This window comes from Rousettus aegyptiacus, unplaced genomic scaffold (assembly GCF_014176215.1).
Source record: "Rousettus aegyptiacus isolate mRouAeg1 unplaced genomic scaffold, mRouAeg1.p scaffold_m13_p_3, whole genome shotgun sequence".
In the NCBI taxonomy this organism is placed as follows: Eukaryota; Metazoa; Chordata; class Mammalia; order Chiroptera; family Pteropodidae; genus Rousettus; species Rousettus aegyptiacus.
The window spans coordinates 62,607,879-62,632,513 of NW_023416306.1; the positions used below are offsets into that span (position 1 = coordinate 62,607,879).

A 24,635-nucleotide genomic window follows, 5' to 3' on the forward strand; every position below is an offset into this window, starting at 1 on the left:
TAATAAATTTAATAAAATTTTAAAAATTGTAAAATAAAAACATATTCCATCTTAAAAAAGAAAATATACTACTTTAGGGTAGTAAAGTTACTGGATAACTTTAATTTCCTTTGCTTTTCAAAATATTTTAAAAGAATATGTGAAACGAATACCAGGTTGGAGAAAGAAAACAGAAGAAAATGATAGGTGAATAACGATAATGGTGAAAGAGCTATGATAAAGAGAGTTAGAAATCAAGCGGTTTCTGGCCTGCAGAACCTGAAAAGAGCCTCACGTGAGGAAGCTGATCTATGAAGGATGATGACCATCTCCACTAGGGACCAGACAGGAGGCAAAAGGCTTAAGTTACAGCATCAGGGATTTAGATAAGAGAAAAGGAAAAATTTTCAGACAGTGAGATTTGGTAGACACTGGAATGTGTAACTGGGGAAGCCAGTGGAATTTCCTTTTCTAGAGGTCTTTTAAAAATAGAATAGCATCTCATCTGCCTAAAGGATGGACTCTATTTGACCTTTTAAAGTCCACTGAACCCAGAAGGTACTCCGCACCTTAGAGAAGAAAGAAAGTATAAAGAAAGAAAGTTCCTGGGTAGCTTGAGTAATGAAAGTAGGGTGAGCACATTTTATATTTAATTTGATTTCTATATGTCACATATGTAAATTATGACATATTTCTTTTTTTCTTTTTGGTTAAATGTTTTCATTTTTAAGATCTGGAAATTAAGGTTTAAGTAAAAATATTGCAGGGAGGGAAAGAGGAACTGTTATCTTACTTCAGAGCATATTTTTATAAGGACACAGGCAAAGAGAAAAGTATATTTTGGACACCTTTGCTTTTTATTTCATTTCCTATTCTAAATAAAAAACCTCAACACTGCCTTTCTGTTGGCTTCAATATTTTTAGGGTGAAAATTTTTAAATCAATTTGGTCAAAATATTTCCTACAGTATTTTTGACAGGACTGGGATCCGAAACTAGAAGAGGTTCTCTGTATTTAATTTCCTCCCAGGAAGTTTACTTTCAGAAGTCCAAGTGTGAGGTCAAGTTTTGGGTTGCCGGAAATGGTAATGTCCTTAACTGTCTGAGACCCAGACGACACTTAATGAAACATCCTACCTTTGAACATTGGTAAGAATTAAAGTGCTTTATCTATTTCCTCTTAATTTATCATCTGTGATTTCTATATTTGGTCCTTTAGAACTCAAAATTATATGTAAGTAAGTACTATATTCTCCATATTTGGCTATAACTGTAGATTTTCTGTTATAGATGATATTCATCTTTTTCCTTCCTAAAAACCAAAATGTACTGCAGGCCAAAAGGGATGTAAGCTTTAGAACTTGTTATTTACCTTGAGTGAGAACAGTTCCAAGATATTTTAAATTTGATTTCTTTCTAACTATTTTAGTTGACCTGAGAATGTTGATAAGTTAGAGCAGTGAATCGTAATGTCTCATAGTTGTATAGCTCTTCATATTTGTCAAAGTGCAAACTTATCTAATATCTAATTTCATCTTAATAAGAACCCCATGAATATCACAATCTTCTAGATGAGAAAATGGAGTCTCAGTAAAGAGATGTAACTTGCCCAAGATTATAAAACTAGAAAATGCAGAATTGAAATACTTCTGGTTTCAAAGCCTGTGCCTTTTTCACTGTATCACTTTTTGCCCTCTGTGAAAAGTTGTGATTTCCTGGCGTTTTTTTTTTTTTTCACCATTGACGAGATCTTTGCCTCAATTTCATTCTGAATCAAAATCATGTTCGAGAGCATGACAGTGAAGTTTTTATTACCAAGTAGGAAGTTGGGCTAGTGTTCTCATGAAGTAAAATACCAATGGTTTTTAAAAATCCTGCCAATCCACATAATAAGTCATGTAAATTTCTGCTAGGGCACTCCACATAGAGATTAATACTATTCTGATTCATGCTAACTATTATTATTAAGCAATATTTTTTTTTATTACAAAACTTACTTTAATTATTGCATCTGTCTCTGACAGAATATTGAAAATGACTCCCACAATCCCTGGCTCTCTGTCTTGGGTGTCTCTGGGAGTACAGTGGCTTTATTTCCTTCCCTAACAGTTCAGAAGTTTGGTTAATACTGACTCAGAGGAAGCATTCTGGCTGATTCTTCACATGATCTTGTTTACAGCTCCAGAGTGCACATAATAGATAAGCTACTGACTTCCACAAGACACCCACACTTCCTGGGTGTGTGGGTGTGTGCGCTTGCGCCTGTGAATTAAGATTGTGCAATCAGGCTGCTAGCTGCATCAGTTTGCAAAATCATTTACATCTCTTAAATATTTCTCTAGCAAGCCTAATTTCATAAACCAAAAATCCATGGGAGGTACGCTGATAACTAATAATTAACACTGAAAAGCCCATGAGTTTATAACTAGATCAAACCTGATATTGAGGCAGAGAGTAGAGAAATTTGCCTAAGAAAATATTGTGAAATAAAGTTGTAAATGGCCATAAATGAACATTGTTCTACCTGTAGAATTTCTTTTCTTGATTGTAATTACACTAAACTTAAAGAGAGCCTAGTTTGTGGCAAGAATTTTCTTAGGTTGGCATCATTTTATTTGATTTTAATGGTAGCCCTGAAAGATAAATATAGCTAAAGCACTTTTATAGAAGAAAGACGATCAGAAAATTCACAGGAATGTGTCCTGTGTTGCATTGATGGTAAATGATAGAGTGATGAAGGGGACTAGGACTGTTTGACTCCAAAGACCAACTATATTCTTTCTACAAATTTCTCTTTTCTTAATTTCCTAATATTAGGGGGTTAAGACTAAAGATGTTTGGGAGACAATGATGGTGGGATGAGAATATCTCCATTAAACGCTTCAATATTTTACGGAAGGTAGATCCAAGGCAGAAGTGTCACATAGACCTCAGATTATTCTTACCTGGAGGTGAGAATGTGTACAAAGCTATGTATGTAATCTGTTTTAGACATAGTACTTAAGTGATTAAATATATCACAAGCAAGTATTAAACATTAAAATCTAGAAGCGATTTTCTACTACCAGCTTTTTGCATCAAAACTAAGCAAACTTTACCATTTCAGGATATGCTTACCAAATTTAAGCATTATTTTATAACCCTTAGTTTTAAAAGTTATCATAATTCTTTCCCTTTTATTCTCTCATTTCAGCTGCTGTTGCTGCTGAATTATCAGGCATACCACATATCCACTTTTGCAATGAATAGCTTTAGTTTTGCAAAGTGCATGGAATGGAGTTTGTGGGGATGTAGACTACAGGCACTGAAAGACCTAAATGAATGTGTATGAATGACCACAAGACACCAGACGTGGGTGTATTTATCCGTTTGTCTCATTACTAAGAGGTTTTAGTTCTAAAAAATATCCGGAAGGATTTAGTTTTGGGGAAGTGAAGAGGGAGAAGGCATGGAATAAAAATTTTTAAACAATTCATTTGAGCTTCCAATTGACATGTTCTATTTTACTCACATTAGAATCAGGATTTCTTAAAGGACAGTTAAGATTTTTGTACCAGAGTTCATAGGCCTTAGAAAGTTGATTTTGAAATTTAGTATGTTAACAAGAAGACATTTTTATTACAAAGGAAATTGGAAAGCAGAAAGTTTAAATGTTAGTTATTAAAAAAGCGTTTAGGACTTTTTTTTTGTCTGAGAAATATGTTTGTCTTGGCATGTGCTCTGCTCCATTTGCAAGCTAATTGTGTTGACGTAGTTTTATCTCATGTTCTCCTCCTTAAGAATCATTATATTCCATGGGAGGTATGTTGGTAACTAATAATTAACACTGAAAATTTCATGAGTTTATAACAAGATCAAAGCTAACACTGAGGCAGGGAGTGGCGAAATATGCCTAGGGAAATTTCATTAACAGAGGATAAATGAAGCTCTTTTTCATTCTTTTTAGACACGGCATAGGACACTGGTGAAAATATTCAGTTCTGGAGTCAAACTGTTCAGGTTAAAATCCAAGCTCTGCCTCTATCAAGTTTTGTGAGGTTGGGTAAGTTAGTTAACCTCTCTGTACCTCAGTTTCTTTATTTGTAAAATGGGGAATATAATAATAGTACCTATTTTGTGGGGTTATTATGACGATTAAAATAAAATAATCATGATAAGCACCTGGCTCATAGTAAGAGATAAATAAATGTAATTCTTTTTAAATTTGCATAGTAAAATTCACCTTTTTTGGTGTAGAGGTCTACAAGTTTTAATACATGCATAGATTATTATAACCACCAACACACTGACATAAAAGGATAGAGAATAATTTCAATACCCTAAAGAATTTCCTTATGCTGCCTCTCTATAGTCAGATACTAGTGTCCTCACCACCCCCCACACACACACCCCAGATCCCTGGCTACCATTAATGTGCTTTCGTTTCAAATAGTTTTGCCTTTTTTCAGAATGTCATATAAGCGCGCTTATACTATTTGTTATCTTTTGAGATTGGCACCTTTCACTTATCATCACACCATTGTGGTACAACCTGACTTATCTTATTAGAAGAACTTACTTCATGGAAAGAAATTTAAGTGGGTTTTTTTTTTGTTTGTTTCTGTTTTTGTTTTTGTTTCTGGTTTTTTTTTTTTTTTTTTCAGAATCATTAAAGGGAAGAAAAAACTCAGATTAATACTATGCAAAAGGAGAGTTTGGCTTAGTACAAAAAAAGAATTTTCAGAATTATCTAAATATCAAATAGGATCATCTTCAAGAGGAAATTATTTCTCTGTCTTTAAGGGCAGAGAGACAGAAGCTGAAGGGCTATTTGGAAGGTAAGGTATAAAAAAATAAGAGTCAAATATAAATTAACTAAGAAAAAAAGTGTTGAAAACGGTTGCGTGTGGTGTATTTGTGTGTGTTGGAGAACTTGGAGTGAAGCAAGGTATTGAAAAGTCATAGATAATCCCAAATAATCTGTAAATGTAACCATATTAGTACTGTGTCATGTTGAGTATAAGTAAATTGTTTTGGGGTACAGAGGGGACTTAGACACTAATCACTTCCCTAGCTGAACTGCATACATGAGGATGTTAGGCAGCGGCTATTATACAAGAAGTAAAAGAGGCTTTCACATGGTGATGAGAATAACTGGATTTGGAGTCTTCTTTCTATCTGAAAATCCATCATCCAATTTTTAAAATGAGGAAAAATAATACCTTATATTTTGAAGTATATTCTATAATGATATTTCTTTATGTATTTGTTGTTATTATTATTAATGGCGATAATACTTTGCATCCACAGTTATTAAAGGAACTTAGCAAGAGGTTTAAGAAAGGAAAACTAAACTATGGAAAGGCCTTAGAATCAGAGGACCTAAATTAAAATTTCAGTTCTCTTCCTTATAGTGGCTTAATCTCTCTCTGTGTTCTTTGGTGAATTCAGAATAATAATATCAATTTCCCAACACCTGGCACAGAGTAAGAGATGATGAGAAAATGAACGGGCAAATGCCTATTCGTGTTCATAACATGGTAGTCATTTAAAAGGAGTTTGAAGAATTAAAAGAAAATATAATTAAGAAGCACTTATAATTTCAAGACTAAAGTATAATAAGTAAGAGTATGGCTTTATTTGTCCTTGGTAGTTTTAGAGTTGGATACACACGACTATTTTGTTTACATTCTACTCAGTCTTATGCATTTAAATATGAATTTAGTTAGATCAATAGGGAATACATTAAATGAATTAAATTTAAGTGTGGGATGGAATATAGATTTTAATGATAGTTCATACCTAAATGTATATTGCCTTTATATCATTCTTCTTTCCTTTTGATTGTTCTCATGTTAAGATTAATAAATCCCTCTGGAGATTTCATTGTTAAAAGTGAAAGAAGTCAAGCTGGCCTGAGAAATTGTTTGTACCTGCTTTATGTTAAAACTATGTGTATATGTGTATGTGTATGTATGTATATATATATATATATATATATATATATATATATATATATATATATCTCACTTAAACCTTTTTTCTCTGACTTGAGTGAAATGCAAATGTGAGTAGTTTGGAAATCTATGTTCAACTAGCATCCAGCTAATTTATTGCACTCATATAATTTACTGGCCATGGCTGTATTATTCCATTATGAGACTGTCATCTTTTACCTTTTCTGTGTTTTTTTTTCTGTGATTAATTTGAAATTCAGTTCAACTCATGAAGTACATTTATTGAAAGTTTGCTCCTAGTTATGTCTCACATGCTGGGACTTATTGACGTAAGGGGCGAAGACAGCCACACCAAGTGAGGACTGCAGAGGGAATTCAGCTAGGAGTCAGTGCCTATTTGGGCAGAAGAAAGCAGCCAACATTGGTAAAACTGAAGACTGGTGATTATGAGAGCAGCATGCTCAGCTGTAGGAAGCCACAAAATTGTTAAAGCAGGAGAAGGGAGGGCAAGCTCTCTAAATTACTGCTGGAAGCTTGGGTGCTTCTTCAAGTCCTAGCTGGCTTTCATCCCTCCTTACTGCACTGGTCGTGCCCCTTCCATCTTTTTAAAGAAACAGGTCACAGCTTCTGATAGAGAAGAGGGTTTATACAAAGCTTACTTGTTGAAAGTATTCTTAAGGACAACTCTAAGCATAGTATCTGCCCTATTTGTTTACAGCCATGGTGGAGATTTCTCTTCTACTCACAGTTTCTCATTATACAGATAAAGCCAAGCCGATAGTTGCTAAAAGGCACAAAAAAGTGATGAATTTGATTTTAGTCTATTCCATGCTTCAGTCAAACGAACTGTATAGAATTGAAGTTAATTGCAAAATTACAGAACTCCCAAAAGCCAAACGAGATCTTTTGGTTGTTTTTTAAGTCCCTTCAGCATAGTTAGCAGGTTATATAGTATCTATTTGTCCTAAAATTACTGCAGAAATCACCAACAAAAGACATGGAAAACATCTCTAGCATCTTACTAATGAATTTATTATTGCTTTCGTTTCACAGTATCTGTCAGCCACCTCTCACCTACATTTGAACGATACAAGAACTCTATGATATAGATATTATAATCTTCATTTTGCAGTGGAGGAGACAGGATCAGAGAAGTTAAGTGTTTTATCCAAGGACACAGTCAGTAAACAAAACCACGTTCTAAATCTTTGTACACTGACTCTAGAGTCTTTTAGAGTGTATAGCTTTTGTATAGACACTGATGATATAAATGATATACACTGAAATGAATCTATTATCCATGCTATAATAATCCCCTGCCCTCTCCTTGTTTCTCTCATTTCCTATCCTAGTTTGTTTAACAAAGCTACCTCTATTCATCAGGTACAAAATCATATTAATATGGTGCAGACACAAAATTCAACAATAAGAGGGAAACATGTTACCAAGAAGGTCAGAAACACCCAAGAGTATGTGGAGAGATTTATTGCATGTCAGGAGGTATCTTAAATCGGAAAAAAAGAAAAGGAAAAAAGTGAAAAAAAATTGGCTTACTATTTGGAAAATAATTAAGTAAAATCCCAATTGACACCTTAAACCATTCACCAAGATGAAATCCAGACAGATTAGTTAATTTTAATTAAAAGACTTTAATTCATTTTTTAAGATTGATTAATACAAGATACCTTTTCTTCATTAAAATAGAATGAATGTTTCAATATATATATTCAATTTTTGTGATTGCCTGGTGAGATTACATACATATTGGTGGGGTTGTAAATTGGTACAAACTCTCTGGAGAGCACTTAACATTATTTTAAAGAACCTTGAAGAAGTTCTTTTGACCTTATAGTTATTTTTCTAGGAATATGCTCTGTGATTTTAGTAAAAATTTCAAAGAAACGACATATATATATATTTTACATCAATATAAAAATAGAATATTACAATAAATCTCTATATACCTATTACTAAGCTTCGACAATTGTTAATATTTCCCAGTCTTGTTTCATATCTCTCTCTCTCTCTCTCTCTCTCTCTCTCTCTCTCTCTCTCTTTCTGTTTCTGTCTCTCTCCAGGAATATTTATTTAAAAGAAAATCCAAAGCATCATATTATTTATTTATAAATATTTCTATATGATAAAAGCCTAAAAAAATATCCAAAGGCTATTATTAAATCTAGAATTGAATGGGTTTATGTTTAAGCTTCTTCATTGTCTCAAGAATATCTTTTCATAATTGTTTTGTTCACAGAATCCAAAAGAAGTCTGCACATTGTGTATGTTAATGTTATGTCGCTTAAGTTTCTTCTAATGTATGAGTCCTTCCTCCTTTTTTTTCTTATTATTTGATAAATAAACTAGGTCTTTTGTCCTATAGCACATCGCACATTCTAGATTTAGCTGAAGTCTTTCTCATAATATCATTCATTTTTTTCTCTGTCCCTCATACTTCCTGTAAACTAGCACTTAGAATGAGGCTCAGTTAGAGTCAGGCTTATTTTTGTCTTTATTTATTTATTTTTTTGCAAGAATACTGTATGTGTGGTGTTTTGTATTTCCTGTTGTGTCACACCAGAATACACATAATTTCTGGTTGCCCCACTTTTAGTGATGTTAAAATTTATTTGTAGATTCTGATAAGCCTTCTTTAATCAAGTTCCCTGCTGACTTTTTACACAATTGTTTGTTATAACATTCATTAAAGAATGAATGTTATAGATTCACTATTTCATTGGGATTTACAAAATGGTGTTTTTAAATTTTACCAATCCTTTTGCCTTAATTAACTGAAAATTTGCTATAAAGAAAAACTTTCTCTCTATAACAATTTGATTACCCTAGAATAGTTTATGCTGGAAAGGCATGATACATGCTTGATTCTTCCCTTATTTATCTATTTTCAGAGTAATGTGTTAATGCTTTTGCTACCTCTATCTCACTGGTTTATAATGGTGTAAGCTGGTAACAACATAAATGTCCAATAGTAAAAGATATCATGTGGTATAGCTATGCTATAAACATTGTGCAGCCTTTAAATTTCAAAGAATATTTAATAACACAGAAAAATGTTCCAGATAAAATATTAAGTGAAAAAAGACCCAGAAATAAATAGATCTTCTGATCCAAATATTACCTTCTGCCCTACATTTAAACGAGTTTTTATGGTGTTAACCAAACAATTTTAGAGATTTAAACTGTGCTAAATTCTGTAGTCTCAGACATATTTTTCATTAAACATACACTCTTTGTTGACTCATATAATAAGTAGAATGGGATATGTTAAAATGAGTCATCCTCAACTAAGTGTAGCATGTTCTAAAGACAGCTGAACTGAATTTCCTGTGTGTGTGTGTGTGTGTGTGTGTGTGTGTGTGTGTGTGTGTGTGTGATCAATTGGTCCACTGGTCCATATCAGATGAATAAATGAACCATAATCTCAAGATTTTGTCTTCTTGCTTGTCCTTGTTTAATATATCAAATTTGTTGCTTAATTTCAAGATGAATAAAAGAGAGCTAACAAACTGGCTTTGATTTTAACAAGTTCTCAGTGATCTCCAGGGAAGTACCAGATTCTCAGGGAACTTCAGAGAGGTCTAGTTTCTACTTCTGTAAACAGGGATCCCATGGTTTGACTCATTGGGTTATTTTCAGCACCATGTTTGGAAAATTGCTGGCACAACCCTCAGCAATTAGCAGGTACTCAACAAATGCTAGTACTCAACAAATGCTAAAGAAAGAAAAGCAATCTTTTCAACCTTAGCTATATTTTAATATTAGAAACTAAATCCTGGGGTTAAGCTATTTAAATTTAAGTCCAGTTTGACTTTTGGCTTTGAGCAAGTGATATAAATAAACACTTTGTGCCTCAGTTTCTTTATCTGAAAATGGGGATAATAATAGTACCTACTCATAGGCTGCTATGTAGAGTGCTTAGAACTTTTCCTGGGCCAGAGTAGGAACTATATGAGTGTAGGCTATCGTCTTTATTATCTGCCTATAGGAATGGAATTTTCAAGCTCAAGTTTCGAGGCAGTTCCTACTTGGGTGATATGTGATATACACCGACAACTTCTTGCTTTTTACTTCTCTTTTTCTACATCCTACACAGACTTTCTTTCTGCTGATATATTTAATATTCATACCCACACAATCCGAATTTTGCTTAATTAGGTCCTGAGTGATTACGATTGATTAGAATTATGTGAGGGTTGTTCCTTTTCCTTGTTGTTGTTGTGATGGTGGTATAGTTGTGTGTGTGTGTGTGTGTGTGTGTGTGTGTGTGTGTGTGTGTCTTTGAGTGTATTTTGGATTGAGATATGGTGGTACAACCACCCTGATGGACTTGGGTGTAGCTGCAACTTTCCACATGTCTATTTTATGACTTATTTATTGTTGGGAAATTTGTACAAGTGTTTGCTTCTGTTATGGGACATTTTTTCAGTGAATCTCTCAAAAAGTAAACATTGCACTATGCTTGGTGATGGGTGGGAATGTGATAACCTGAATTCTTCCAAATATGTTGACAATAAGATGTTTTTGGACAGATTTAAGAGAGGTTATTGAACGACTCAGAGAGAGAGAGAGAGAGAGACAAACTACAGAGTTATATTATTCAGGAATAGAGCGACTTAATCAGTGCACAGAGAGCACTAGACTAGATCCTAAATAGTAAAATTACTTTCAGATTATAAGGACTGTGTCAGAAAACTTTTCCCACTCAAAATGAAAAAAATAAAAATAGATCCAAAGTAGATGTAATGTCCCCTGTGCAGCAGTAACCAAAGGGATAATTTGTAAACATGCTGCAAATGAGACCAAGATGTCCTTTCTATTTATTCATAGGCACCAGGGCGTTTCTCAAGTTCTATCAAAGTGATTATGGTGTGTACCCTAGGAAATCGGATAAAAGTATTGCAACACACTTATGGGAATGTTATATTGTTGAAACAGATCAAGTTATGGAATTGGAGCTTGGAGAAATGAATGCCAATGAATAACATCCTCTCATTAGGCAACCAGCATTTCCCAGAGTAGAAGGTAATATGATTTTGAGGGCAGGCCTCAGTTGTCTGGACAGAAATACTTAGCAAGGAATAAGACAATCCTCTCAGATACCTACTGAAACTGTTAAGAACATCTATTCCAGCTATTTTAAATTTGTGTTCACAAGGACAGAGTGAGGCACCTTTTGCTCCACTGACTGTTCACACCCAACAATAGGAAGTGCTTTGTGCAAATGCCTGATGCTAGTAATTTTGTTAGGTGAACCTTCAGTCTAGGGTAGATCATACAAGGTATTTGGTGGGTTGGGAAGCCATTTATGGGTTTTAAACAGGAAATGAGAGACAGTATGGTACCATTTATAGTTTCAAAAATATGCAATCAGAAAAAAAATTATCTACTTGAACTATTTTAAATTAAAAAAAGAGAAGCACTTGATTTCCATTTATAAAAACTTTGGGGACACTCTAAGATAGTGTATTAGTCAGTGTTTTCCAAAGAAACAAACCAATAGGGAGAATACATACATATATTACATATAATATACATTTATATTTCTAGAAAACTCAACCCTTGTTCTTAAGGCCTTCGGCTGATTGAAGCGCTCCCACATTACAGAGGATACTCTGCTTTACTCAAAATCTACTGATTAAATGTTAATCACATATAAAAAATAGCTTCACAGCATCGTCTAGACTGGTGTTTAGCCAAACAACTGGGCAGCATAATCTAGCCAAGTTGATACATAAAATTAACCACTGCAGATAGTAAAGAATTAATGATGCTACTCTTAGTTTAGAAGTAACTTCATTATCCTGAGAAAGTCAATTGACCATTTTTGATTTAGTCTTGCAATCAGTAAGAGAGAAGGCCGCTTTTCATATCTGCTTCATGCTCAGAAGGGGAGGCATTTTATAGCCTCCTGGAAATCCAAAATGGTAATTTTTTTGAACAATTTTTTTTCTCTTATCATCGTACCTTTTATTGACAACTTTGTAATAAGGGCTAATGCCTTTTAGCCTCATTACTGACATTATGAAAATGTACTAATTCGTGTTTTGTTAATAACTGAAATTTTCAACCTTGAAAAACTTAATTCCTTCATTCCTAATTAACAAATATTACATATTTGCTTATTTGTGTTTTGCATGTAATTTTAAAAAATGTAGCCCATTATTTGATAATGCTTCAGAATACTCCTAAACTTTTATTTCTTGAGTTTTGTAACTTTAGAAGGAATTTTCAGGTTAGCCATTGAAAATAATAGCTCCTTGACTCATAGTATTGCTGTGAGAATTACATAAACTAATACATGAAAATTGTGCCTTGCATAGCGTAAGCATAAAATAACTGTTAGCTACGATTATCATTAATAGTTTCTGTATTTTATACATAATGGATGCCCAGTAAATGTTTATTAAATTGAATTGAAGAATAATAACAAGATCAATACATTTCATGGAATAGGTAAATATTTAAAAATGTTTTAATTTATACAATGTTTGAACGTAACCTGGAGGAAAAGATGTGAAATTTATATTAAACATTTTTTTCAATCTGGTCCATTTTTTCTGGTTTGAGATTTGATTATGACAAAGTTAGAAATTGACTCAAATGAAACTTTTCTTTTTCTTGTTTTCTTTTCCTTTTTAAAATTTATTTATTTAAATTAATTTCGAGCACACAGTACATTGGTTAGACATCTATATAGTTCATGAAACAATCCTCCCAATTGCTTCCTCCCTCCCCTGACCCTCCACCTAGCCATCATATTAATGCTAACTGCATTCCCTCTACCTTGCTCCCCATTCCTGTGACCAAATATCAACTACTAATTGGTACTTCTTTAACCTTTCACTCCATTCTCCTGGCCCCCCAACCCATCCTCCCCTCTGTCCATCACCAAATTGTCCACTATAGACTCCACCTAAATTGAGATCATATGGCATTTATCTTTTTCTGTCTGACTTATTTCACTCAGCATAATGACCTCTAGGTCCATCCATTTCGTTGCAAGTGGTAGAATTTCATTTTTTTAATGGCTGAGTAATAGTCCATTGTATATATGAAACATAATTTTTTGTTCTTTTTAAAAATTATGTGTATTGGGGTAACATTGGTTAATACAATTATATAATTTTCAGGTGTACATTATCATTTGAAATTTATATATTCTATTATGTGTTTACCACCCAAGGTCCAGTTTCCTTCAGCTACCATATATTTGATCCTCTTTACCCACTTCACCTTCCCCCTACCCCTCTATATTTGACCTCCTACACCATACCACCCCTTACCTTCTGGTAACCACTAGTATATAGTCCATGTCCATGAGTCTCTGTTTGTCCTGTTCATTTGTTGCTTTTAGATTTATATCCCACATAAGCGACATCATATGATTTTCAACTTCTTCCATCTGGCTTATTTAGCTCACTATGATTACTTTAAGGTTCATCCAAGTTGTCACAGATGGTAGTATTTCATCTCTTCTTATGGCTGAGTAATATATTCCATTGTATATATGTACCTCTGCTTCTTTAGCCAATCTTTTGTAGGACACTTCGGTTGCTTCCATATCCTGGTCACCATGAATAGTGCTGCTATGAACGTTGGTGTGCAAATATCTTTTCAGATATGGGTTTTCAAGTCTTTAGGGTAAATAGCCAGTAAAGGGATTGCTGGATCATATGGTAGATCAATTCTTGGTTTTTTGAGGAACCTCTATGCTGGTTTCCATAGTGGCCATACCTATTTGCAGTCCTGCTAGCAGTGGATGAAGGTTCCTTTTAACCAATCCTCTCCAACATTTGTTATTACTTGTCCTGTTGATTATAGCTATTCTAACCGGTGTGAGCTGGTATCTCATTGAGGTTTAGATGTGCATTTCCCTAATAGCTAGTGATGTGGAGCCTCTTTTTATATATTTGTAGGCCCTTTGTATGTCCTCTAGGGAGAAGTGTGTGTTCAGGTCCTCCTCTGACCATTTTTTCATTGGATCATTTTTTTTTTTTTTTTTGTTATTGAGTAGTATGAGTTCTTTGTATGTTTTGGATATTAGGTACTTCTTGGAGGTGTTGCTTGCAAATATATTTTCCATTGAGATGATTGTCTCTTCACCTTGTTGATGATTTCTTCTGCCGAGCAGAAGCTTTTGAGTTTGATTTAGTCCCATTCATTCATTTTCGCTTTTATTTCCCTTGCTTTTGAGGTCAAAATCATAAAATCCTCTTTAAGTCCAAGGTTCTTGCGTTTAGTTCCTATGTTTTCTTCTATACACTTTATTGTTTCAGGTCTTCTATTCAGGTCTCCCGGGTGTGTCTGCAGGTCAGAAAACCTGTGCATGGGCCATTCAAAGGGACTTCTAGGGGTTCAGTCTCCTTCCATCTCATCCAGACGGCCAGAATCCCCTCTGATTTCTATAGTCAAAGTTATTAGAATCTCCTCTTCCCTGGGCTGGGAACCTGCGCTGGAAAGCCCCTAGATGAGACTAGGACCACCCTCTCCTTCAGGAGAGCCTCTGCAGCCTCGCCCTCCCTCCTGGTGATCTTCCATCACCCACGGATGTGGGTCCAGCCTGATTCGGGACTTTGCCCCTTCTACTGTCTTTGATGAGGCTCCTTTATATTATCAGATGTAGGTGTTATGATCAGTTGGACTTCAGGTGATTCTTCACATTGATTATTTTATAATTTAGTTGTAATTTCAATGCGGACCTGGGAGGAGGTGAATCCTGCTTTTTCCTAGTCCTCCATCTTCCCTGACCTGAAACTTATTTTTAGTCTCAGGTTTGGTTTACTCATTTTTTTTTTTATTACCAAGAAACATTATCTGCACTAAGCAGGTGAGACAGAAATCATACTTTCAAAATGCACTAAATTCTAAAGGCATTTCTTGTGCACATAACTGTAAATGAAGCCTGAATCCTTTTATTTTCACCAAGGTAATAGTAAAAACATGCCCCCCCCCCCCAATACATTTTATAGCCTTTATTTTATAAATCTTTGCCAAAATGATGTTGTAAGAGTTACATGATTAGAGCTGGTAGATGAAATGGCAAAATTCTATGGGCTCATCAGATACACATGTTGATCCCTGTTGGGTTGTGGTTGCAGTGGCTGGGGCAGCAGCAAGGAAGTAGAGAGGCTAGAAAGACTGTAGTGGGAGAACCATGTAGAATCCATTGGAACCAAAGGTTAGGTAGTGGAGAGTAACTGAAGCATAATAGTCAGGGTCTGCTGGGGAAATTGATCTATAAACAGTAGGGAAAAAACATATAAATGTCAAGGCCTAAAATGTACAGGTAAGGATGAAGTCTGGGTCACTGAGCCAAGAATTCAGGGCTGAGTAAGAACCTTGAGGATATGAAAGAATCAAAGAAGTCTGATGGTGTCAAATCCCCTTGTGTTTGCAGATAATGCATAACAAGTCCACCCCTAAAACAGACCAACTTAAGCTTAAAATTCTGGGATAGGACAAACTGATAACCTAGACGAGTCTTGCCATATGTAAGCAGAAGGCTGATAACAGTTTGGAACTAATGAGGGACTTTCATAAGCAAGGGGTTTCATCTTCTATTGTATTTTTGTACTGCCTCCCATCTCTATAACAGAAGAAAGAACTGAAATGAAAATAACACAAGAGAGGTATCATTCCATTCTATCGTAATTGTCCTCTTAATCTTCGTCCTCAAATGTGGCAACAAGGAACGTTACAGGGATGGCATGATAGGAGCAGTTTTTTGGATGCTACTATTTTGCAAATTGATGTGGACATTAGTTACACAAATAATTTTTTAATTTTTATCTTTAATTGATGGGAACATTGACTTATTTAATGAAAATATAAATTATTTCTTTAAAAACATGCTTTTAAAAAGACAATAAACAGCTATTGAGATTTTAAAAATGATTTTTTCCATGGCTATTGATCCACTTCTGGTATGCATGTAGTGACATGCACTGTTAATAGAAAAGGAGGAGTATGTGTTAGGGGTCCAGGAGAAGGGAGATAACTAGGAAGTCAGTGTGATATTTTACATTTTTGCAAGATAAAAGAGTACTGAAAAAAATTCTACTGCCTTAGAAGGTGTATTCTGTTTGATTTCTCTAGAATAATGCTTTTCTATCTGTACAGTACACTTATCAGTGGCTGCCAGAGCTATTCCATTAACCTGTTACAAATTTTTATTGTGAAAAATCTAAGGTATATACAAAAGTAGAGAAAAAGCATAATGAATTCTCATAAAATTATCATCCAGTTTCAAGAATTATCCCTATTTTGACACTCTTGTTTGACTTAGTCATATATACATATATATATATGTATATATATTTGGATAGGGTATTTAAGCAAATTCCAGACATTGTGACATCTCACCTGAAACTACTTCATTATGCATTGCTAATTGAAAGAATGTGTTTCATGTACAAATCATGTCATTATCACAACTTACAAAATTAATAATATTTTTAATATGATCTAATATTTGACCCATGTTTAAATTTATTTGATTGTCTCGCATATTTTTAACAATAAATCTAATTTATTATAGTTAAGCAAAAACTATGTGAAAAGTCACTGGAAATCATAAAAGACAATTATTTGTAGAAACATTTATACTAATGGTAATATGATGATGATAATAATAATGATGATGATAATAGGCCTGTGATCTATTATAGTAAATATAATTATTGTCTCTGGGATTAAGTTGTAGAAAGCCTTAGTTTTAAATTGCATATTTTAGAAAGTCAATTTACAAGTTTTTGCTTTTAAATTTTGTAAAATTTTATCTGGTTTCCTGACAATTTGTTATTTTCATTCTTTTATATTACTTTCTATTTTATAATATATTTTCTAGTTATGTAAGTAATTCACATTCTTTATTAAAATTTTTAGAAAATCAATCATAATTTTATGATCCAGGAAAGACCACTCAACATCTCAGAATATTTCCTTCAGTCTTCTGCATGGATATGCATATATTGTACATACAAGTGTATATAATGAGCACAAACTTAAGATTTCTTTGTAACCACCTTTTTCAATTTATATTTTACTTTATGCATTTCCTAAGTCATCGGAGAGCAATTATAATTTTCAAAGATCTTTGTGTGAGTCTATGACTATTCCATAGAATAATTCCCTAAAATAGAATACTGTGTTAAAAAATATACTTTTAAGATTTTTGGTATCTATTAACTAATTATCTCCTAGAAATTGTTTTCCAATTCAGTTTTCAGAAAATGAGTAGTTATTTTAATTGAAATGCATTAGTATAAAATAATATGTAACTTTTTAAAATGAATTGACATGAAATATTGCATCTCAGTTTTCTTTTCCTTTCCTTTAACTTTTTGTGAGACTAAATTACTTTTCAATCTTTTCTCAAAAATTCTTTTTCAAATTATTTTTTAATAACTATAAATATAATTAATTATTTGCCTTTCATAATTTTGGCCAACTTTTTATTTCAGGGCTCATTTTACTAGTTGTAAAAACTTTTCTGTGGTAAAGATATAAACTTTTAGCATATCTTATATTAAATATTTTCTTAATTTTTTCTTCTAATTTTATTTGTTTTTAAAAGAAGTTTTACATTTTCATAGTTTATCTTATTAATGTTTTTATTGTTATTTCTTTCAAAAAGTTCATTTAGAAAGTCCTTCCCATTCTAAGAATTGTGTCACGTTGATTTATGATTTTAAAAATACTTAATTTTTTATTTCTCTTGAATTTTAGCAGTGTGGTGTTATGGGAGACACTGATAGGACTTTTTCCAATCCTTTTATTTCCACATCACGTAAAGAATAAACGTTCCTTTCCTTACTGATTTTTTAATGGTAACTATTCCATACTACACTTTTATGTCCATTTTGACACGTAAAGGTGCATGCATTTATGTACAAGTAAATGGGCTGTCTACTATTATGTTTCTCCAGTAGACTGTTAGAGGACCCTCTTTGTAGTCTTCTTTCATATCTCCTATGTAACTTTATTGTTAAATAAATGATTAATGAGTCATTAGTATACCTGAGAAAGTATTAACTTTAAGATAAATAAATGTCTGTTTTGATTGGTTTAAATATTTAACTTTTGGGGAAAAAAAGCACTGGCCTGATGGGTTCTTCAATGAACCTTCCAATTCATGATTCTTTCATGTAACTTAACTATTTAGACAGAGTTACTCCCTAAATCAGAGAATCAAGTTAGCTTCTCATGGTCCTCAGGCTCAGGATTAACGTTAAGATCCAAGCATTCTTCCAAAAACAATTGTGATGCACTGGGGCTGGTATTTCTCAAACTCTGGTAAGTACAGACAACTTCTGCAAAAAACCTTTGAAGATTGCGCGGTGTCTGGTCAATCGAACAGGATTTCCATATATACCTACCAGTTTTGGGACACGTCTACAACATATTCCTAAGAATTTGCTCCTGGGAATTCTTTTCTAGCATGAACACACACACACACACACACACACACACACACACACACACACACACACACTCCTAACTCGACTGTAAATTCTAACCTGTCAGGGACCAGATCTTCCATTGCTTTTGAGGTTTCTGTAGTTTTGCATTTACTCTTCAGATGCTTACTTTAAGAATGAGCCCTCACCTTGCTCTGCTTCTTCTCCCACTGAGCTACCGAGCAGATCTCAGGCCTTCTGGCCACCTCCCGGTCTCTAGGAGGCCACCAAGTCTGGAGGGGTGGCAGGTCTCTGGCACTCGTTGGCTGCTCGTCTGTCAAGCTCCTCGGCCCCGAAGCTTGGTCTGGGGCTGAACGTCCCCACAGGGCTCTTCGGGCAGGGAGCAGGGGTCATGGGGATGGACTCCTTCCCGGACTTCCTTCCCTTTCTCTCCTTTCCCTCTGCCTCCCTTTGCAGCCTAGTAAGAATAGGTAAAGTATTTTTATTTCATTATTTCATGAATGTCTTTGTTTCTTACTGAATGACCGCGGGATCTGTCTCTCAGTTCCTGTTAAATAAAACAAGAGGGCTGAAATACACGGGGTGGGGGGGGGGAGGGGGGGAGGGACTTCAGACTGTGATTAAGTCCCTAGGAATGAAAAGGTGTCATTAGGAGGCACTGTTTAAAACATTCCAAATAAAAACAAACCATCAGCCCCACTCCACCCCACCCCCAAAAAACACAACCCCCCACAAAGTCAGCAAAAAGCCCTTGAAAAATTTCTGAAGTAGTTGACTCTCCAGTGTTCTTTCAAGGCTAACGTGCTGTGCTTTAATTTTTTTTCCTTCATTTTCTTTAAAACACATCACTTGTGTCTGTTTTCAGATATAATGATTTTCATGAATTGGAAATTTTACTTCAACAATTTCTTTACATACATTTTAATAACTCATGTGCATTATATTCATTAGCTTGTTAAAGCTTATATTTTAAAAAATCAGCATTATACAAATTGTTTCAGAGAAAATTCTAGAATCTAGACTAAAGGTTAAAGTTTTAGCCCAAGGTGTGCCACTGTTTTGTCTTGAGCAATTCTTTTAATCTCACTTTTGATCTCTGATGAACAAGTAGACCTGAATGAAGTCCAGATCACTTTCCTGTTTTGAGTTTTCAGGACACCCACGCTTGCTGAGCCATTGTTGGCAAGCTCACTATACTCAGACCCTAGGTCAAGTGTAGGCTTAACTGCCTAGGACAGTGCCTTGCGCCCCAGTTAGAGCCTTTTCCCCTTGGGGCTTTGGACACTCCTTTCTTCATTGACCTTATCAGTAGGAAGCAGGGTGAGTCATTTGCTGATAGGTTAGTGGTGTTTCACAGGGCTCCTTCCTGATATCATCTAAAGGTTTACATCCTGGATGGTTACTTAGGTCCCAGCATCCAAGAGAATACTAAAGACCATATATATATTTTTTTCCTTTATGATAAACCACTTTTCAAAATCTACTTGTCCACTAAGCCTGCTAACTATTGTTGGCAATGAGACTGTAAGTTTGGTGCCAAAAAGTTAAATCAAGGAAGAAAGGATACAAAACAAGAGTTTGTATGGGGTGAATAAAAGGTATACAATTGGAACCTCCTTATATGGTCAACTTTCTTGAGTTAAAAACAATGTTCACTTAGTTATTCTCAAGAAAGTCAGAAGAGATATTAACGACAGAACTTTTTTTATTTAAACAATAGACATTTATTGTCTCAGTTCTGGAAGATGAAAGTCCAAAACTGAGGTATCAGCAGGGTTGGTTCCTTCTGAGGGCTGTGAGAGAGGGATCTGTTCCATGCTTTCCTCATTGACTTGCAGATGGCCATCTTCCTATGTCTCTTTACCTTATCTTCCTTCTATGTGTGACAAACTCTTTATTTAACCCATAGATCAGGATCTTCCTCAATAACTTCTACCCAATCTAGGAAGAATCTGTTGACTCAAAAGATAGATGTTTTCCACATTAAGACAACTCTATTTACAAGTTAATTTCCTAGTTTCTTCAGTGACATAGGTATAAACGGAGTAGTAAGTCTCTAAGCATATTGACATTTTTTGTTATTCCAGAACTTAGTAAACTCATATTAACAGCTCATTTCTGTTTTTAATTATAAAATAGAGTTTTAAAAGAGAGTTTAATAAGTTATTTGCCAAAGTACTCTAGTAATTTTATTTAAAAATAAAATATTTTTAAAGAAATATACCTTTGAAAAGAACATGGAGAATATTTGGAGAGCTTTAATCAATAATAACTTCATTTTTCGAAGTCAATTTAAAAGTTTTAGTTTGAGCAGTGGCATAAAGTCTGGTGTCAAGGACACTAGGATTCCTGGTTCCCTTTAGTGAAGGCTATTATTAGAGATTAAGATCTGGCCACTAGAGATATTCACTGCTACAATGATAGCTTTGCCTTTAAGCCTTTCTGTGAAGAGAATCAGAACATATGTGCAGGTATATAGACATATATGTATACATACCCATATATATCCATGCTATATGTATATGCATATATACACACAGACATTTAAGTACATATTTATGTACACATATACATGCAGATATATATGTATGTGTATATGTGTGTGTGTGTGTGTGTGTATTGCCTTCCCTGTACTATGTTAGTTTTTCTCTTCTTCCACAGTGAGAAAACCATGGCTCCCAACAACCTTGATATATTTATTTGATAAATCCTATAAATAGGTATAAAATAACTTCAGAATTTCCTTGTCATACCACTAAAAACCAAACCTGTTAAAAAGAGTTCAAGATGTGTCTACTGTTCTCTACCCTTACTTTATGCCTTGGTCAAGGCTGAGAGTCAAATGCTGTGATGATAATTTACTTGAAATAGTTCTTTCATTGCCATCCCATCCCTGTAATGTTATGGGTTCCTTTTGAAATAAGGTTCGGTTAATTTGTTTTAGTTTGCTATCAGCTTTAGATTTTTCCCCCTTTTCTTTTGTTTTTATTTGTTCATTCTTTGAGTGTGTAGAATATTAACATGTTTCAAGTCAAAACTATAAAAATAGGAATTCTCAGAGAAATGTCACTGACTTGCATATACCTTTCACTCTGTTCCCTTCACCTTTTGTAGGTAACCAAATTTACTGTTTAGGTTTCCACTTTCTTGCTTCTTTTTGTAAAGCTCTGCAGGTATATGTATGATTGCTTACTTACCTGTCTTTTGTTACGCAAAAGGTAGCATACTACATCTGCTCTTATACATTGCACTGCTAGTTACTTCACAATGTCTTTGGGAAATTGCTTCACGTGAGTTTATAATTTTTTTCATTTTTTTTTTTATAGCCGACATGGAACTTATAGAGCAGCAATGAGCTGGAGATTCAGCGGGGAGGGAGAAGGGGAAGGGGAAAAGGGAGGAAGGAAGGAATGAAGAGAGAGTGCTACTACTGCTGTAGGATATGGGGATTTGGGGGAGAAAGATGAATAAAAAATATTTGAGGGTAGTTTTGTTCTGGTTAGTGAAGTATTTCCGCATCCTCTAAGAACACTTTCAGAAAAGGCCACTTATGTGTTCTATAGGATATGTCACATTACTTAAGTAGGTTTCAAAATGTAACAAGGTCTACTTCATTTCAGTTACAGGAGTGGATCAATGATACCATAGTAGGTCATTTAAAAGTCTGGTGGCTAATATTATATAGATCTTTCCAGGTCTGGCTGGATTGTATGAAAAAAGGAGTAGATGTCCAAATCCCTGTCTTCTGGGAGTTCGAAGGTTTGTTCTAGTATGGAGATTTCTCACTCAAGGCAGTGCAAAATTAGCTGTGAGAGCAGAACCAAGGAATCAGTATGGCATACAAATTTCAACGACAGCCTAGGAGCCAGAGAGTTACTAGACGCTGACATCAGAGCGGGGTCATTGTGCCAGAATCTTAGAACTGAAGATGAAAGGAGGCCCATTTTAAGAGTAAACAGGGAGAGGCTCAGGATGTTCTTCCAGCTAGAACAATTGCTGCTGTTCATAGCTTTTACTGAAGTTCTGGTTGGGGAGAGATGGGTCAGCTGGGTTTAATGAACCTGAGATACAAACATATAGAAATCCAAGGACTAAGATAGAATTCCATAGAAGTCCAGAGAGGAGTTAAAGTGAGTAAATGTCAATGTGAAGGGGAAATATTTGATTTTCATTTGTATCTTTTGGAAAGAAACCTAAAATGTAATATGATGAAGCAGCTTTGTTAAGCAAATCGTGGAAAACCCAAACTCAAACTCTGGGTAGAAACATCTGAAAACTAAATTATATTTTAAACATTAAGTAGTAAATATAAGTAATTTACTTCCTCAGGTGGTTAAAATATGCTTAGTTTTCAGTGTAAATTCTTGACCGATTTGGAAATAACTAAGAGAAAGTAGAGGCATTTGAATAAATTTCTTTTTCTTTTTGAGTAAGATAGATGGTAATAGCTAATAGTTGATAAATCAGAAAACATGTTTCCCACTTCTCTCTCTCTGTCTTTACTCATTTCCATTTTCACTATTAAATTTGTGATGATTGTTTATAATAAAACTTGAAAGCTGAAACAAAAATATACTTTTAGCAAAATTTGTCAAATGACTATATTTAAGGACCATTTTTAGAGTTAATAATAAGGGAATTAATTTTAAATAGTTACATTTTTTTTTCTAAGTTTGTTTTTATAGTATTGTTCTTAACCTTTCTTGTGCCTTGGACACCTGTCAGATGAAGCCTAGGAACTTCCCTAAGTAATCATTTTTAAATGAATAAAATAAAATACGCATGATTACAAAAGCAGTCAATTAAAATATGGTTATCAAAAACATAAAAATTGTGATATAGTAATATATACTCTTTAAAATTAGTGCAAAGAAGTAGTATGTTATAATGAGTATTATGATTCTGATGAATACAAACAATCTTTTGTGATATCTGAAACAATTATATGATTTAAAAATATCTGAGACTTATATTGGTGCAAAATTCAGTTATTGTTATTACCAGTATGTGTGTTGTTTATACTCAAAGTTGAAAGACATACTAAATTGTAGATATAAAAAATAAATATGTAACTATTTCCTATTCACATTCACAGATTTCCTGAATTCCATAGGTTATAGACCCCATTTAAGAATCTTTGATCTAAGGGATCATTATATTTTATGATATCTTAATAGAATATGTATGGATCACACTCCCATTTTCATTGTAGCATTATTCAGAATAGCCTAGATATGAAAACAACCACCATGTCTATCAATAAGTGAATGGATAAAGAAAATGTAGTATATACATACAATGGGATATTTTTCAGTCTTAAAAAAGAAAGAAATCCTCACATCTGTGACAACATGGATGAGTATGAAGGACATTATGCTAAGTGAAATAAGCTAGTGACGGAAGGACAAATATCACATAATCAAATGCATAGAAGCTGAAACTACAATAGTGGTTTACAGGGACTAGAGTTTGGAGAAAATGAGGACTTATTGTACAATGGGTAAAAAAATTCAGTTATGCAAGATGTATAAGTTCTAGAGATCTGCTATGCAACAAAGTACCTACAGTTAGCAATACAGTATTGTGTACTTCAAAATCTGTTAAGAGGTATTCTTATCACAAAAGCAGAACAAAAATAAACGAAAGAAAACACAGAGGGATGCTAGAAAACTAGGTGTTTGATAGGCCTATTCCCTTGATTGCGGTGATGATATCACTGATGTTTGCATATGTCCAAACTCATCAAGTTATACAACATTAAATATGTGCAGTTCTTTGTATATCAATTATATCTTAATAAAGCTGTTAAAAATAACAATTAAAAAAGCATGGATCAATGCTGGAAGCCTTCAAAAATAAACGTACCCTATGTGTTGGCTGGCCACTCCCCCAGTGCATTTCTAATTTTAATGATTATATTTTTCATTTCAAGAAATTTTATTTTTAAAAAATCTTATTATTTTTCAAGGGCTGGAGAGGATGTGAAGAAAAAGGAACACTTATACACTGCTGGTGGGACTGAAAATTGGTACAGCCACCATGGAAAACAGTATGGAGGTTCCTCAAAAACTAAGAATTGATCTACCATATGATCCAGCAATCCTTCTGCCAGGTATTTACCCAAAAGACTTGAAAACCCATATCTGAAAAGATATTTATACACCGATGTCATAGCAGCATATTCACAGTGGCCAGGATATGGAAGCAACCACAGTGTCCTATGATAGATAATTGGCTAAAGAAGCAGTGGTACATATATACAATGGAATATTACTCAGCCATAA

At 34.1% G+C, this 24,635-nt stretch overlaps 1 long non-coding RNA gene across 1 annotated transcript; it reads left to right on the forward strand.

Moving 5' to 3' along the window:
* The first annotated feature begins 761 nt into the window (after positions 1-761).
* Positions 762-24,370, forward strand: LOC107506771. Its single transcript, XR_001596004.2, has 4 exons — positions 762-1,127; positions 3,925-4,020; positions 4,622-4,795; positions 24,320-24,370. It is a non-coding gene; the product is annotated as an uncharacterized LOC107506771 (long non-coding RNA).
* Positions 24,371-24,635: the final 265 nt, after the last annotated feature.